Here is a 2272-nt window from a genome sequence, read left to right as displayed (position 1 = left end):
TCTCAGTCTCAAATTTTTTAATATTTTACAGTTAAATATTTTTTCATAATAATTTTAAGAGATATTTGAGAAATGTAGCATGAAAAATAATGCTTTCAGCAGTTCTGTTCTCACCAGTCGTGCATGTTGTGTTTATCACCTTGCAATGACAGTGTCTGAAAATCTTACCCCTGTGTGTTACAGAGCAATTGAGCAATTTAGAGAGGCAGATTTTCAGGGCAGTTAGTAGTTAAAGCACACAAATTTTTGCAACTTGCACCTGTAATGTAGCTATAGAATATCAAATTTCCTAAGGTATGGGCTTAATTGTCACAATTCAGACTGCACAGCACAGACCCGGGATGCTTTCAAATGTTTTAATTTCCAAATATATCTATACAAAAGGAGGGAGAAGGCTGAGAAGCTTTCCTGTTGCTACTCTCACGCTCTTGTGTTTCTCCATTACACCCGTTAACAACTACACGAGAAACAAGCAGCAGATTTTTTTCCACTCCGCAAGTAATTGTCTGCACAGCAGTGACAGATGTGCAATATAGCAGCTTCTTCAGGAAAAAATTAACAGTTTGTCCAGCATGTCAGCTCGCTCTTTTTAGTGCTTCGGAGGTCTTGGCCCCATTATGGATGATTTAGAAATTGAGGCAAGCTAAGACCAGCTGCCTGGGTTGAAAGCCTTAGTTAGTAGCCCTCATCTGCATTCCAGTATTCACTTACATCTAGAAATTGGTAAGGCCCCTCTGGCCACAAGATGAGTATGAGCTGACAATGCCTTGATTTGTTGAGAGAGAGAATAAATGGGTTTTTCAGAAGATGAGGAAATATCACCATTACTGGCCAATTTACAGCATTTTATCTGTTCTTCAAACATGTCACTTTTGTTATTGTTGCATGGTAATTACATAGTGAAACGGAAAGAAAACAAATTCTGGTTACATATTCAGATGGATTGCAAAATCATATAATCCTGATAAATGCCCATTTATGATACACACGGATGAAAGGTTCATTTTAATTTTGAATAGCTAGCACAGCCATAAATAGGATATAGGATTAGATCCCACAGAATCTGATTACCTAAAAGCAAATAGTATTTTTCTTCAGTTTTTCATAACCGGAAAATTCAGTGTGTGCAGGGTATTTAAATAAGCAGGCTTTTCATAAAAATATATGAAGTAAATAGTTCAATAATTCCTGTATTTTAAATATAATAATTTGGGACTATTCAGCTAAGTCTTTTCTGAAGTACTTGTTTGTAAAAAGGCATCAACCCATCTGTATTGCTGAAAAAGATATCTCACAGCTGTACCCTGTTGTGAGCTGCACATTTATGACAAACAGAAGAAGCTTTGCTTCTCAGGTATCTGGTGCAACAAAGCAAAAGTGCTCAGTATTGTGTATTTACAGGGAATTGCAACTGTTAGACCTTCTTAACTATTTTAAACAAAGTTTCAGGACAAGCGATGAATTTGAGAAAGAACTTCTGACAAAACACGAGGTAGCTGCAGTTTTGGCAATAGATTCCCCACATCAGTTGTTGTCTAAAATACAGGAAGCTCAGTTTGCCTCAATGAGAAGGCACGAGGAAAGAAGTGTTGTGAAAATGCATGCATAGTTTAGCACAGATCTCGGGAATTGATTCCTAATCACTAAAGAAGTGAAAAGAAACTGCTCTGTAAAGCTCTCTGCTTCATAAATTGTTAGTGTCGAAATTATCTTCATAAGATGCTATCTTCTCAACTTCAGGGAGGGTTTGCCAATTCTTCAAGAAGAGAAGGGATGGCTGGAAATGGGAGTGCCTGTGAAGTTTTTTTCAAACCCCCTCCCCACGAGCAGATATCTCTATCCCTGAAGGGAAGCCAAACTCAGGGCATCCAGCCAGACATGGCACAGGCTACCTGAACCTTGTTAAATGAGCTCACTTGCAGAAATGGCTACCTACGGATTGCATGTACTTCCAGCGGAAAAAAGATTGGAAAGCTTCAGGTTTGGGTATTTCAAAGTACGTGATGCTAGGCCATTCTTGATGTTAGAAACTTAGGTTCTGGAACAGAGAGTTAATGAAGATGGTTAATCAAAAGGAATGTAGTTAGGCCCCTCCTAAGTGTTTACTGATTTTTTCAGCTGTTTTTATTCAGATATAAATGCAAGTGGGAACCAGCAATCTGAGGAAAGAGATTTTAGTTGGATCTGGTCTCAACTGATTAAATTTTATCTGCCTGAACTTGTTCACCATGTAATCATTCAAAAGTTTATAGTTTGGGATCAGTTGTTACAG

The sequence above is a fragment of the Empidonax traillii genome, unplaced genomic scaffold (genome assembly GCF_003031625.1).
Source record: "Empidonax traillii isolate 1590-97213 ecotype Southwest subspecies unplaced genomic scaffold, ASM303162v1 scaffold535:size1322822, whole genome shotgun sequence".
Classification (NCBI taxonomy): domain Eukaryota; kingdom Metazoa; phylum Chordata; class Aves; order Passeriformes; family Tyrannidae; genus Empidonax; species Empidonax traillii.
This window is presented reverse-complemented; position numbering follows the sequence as displayed.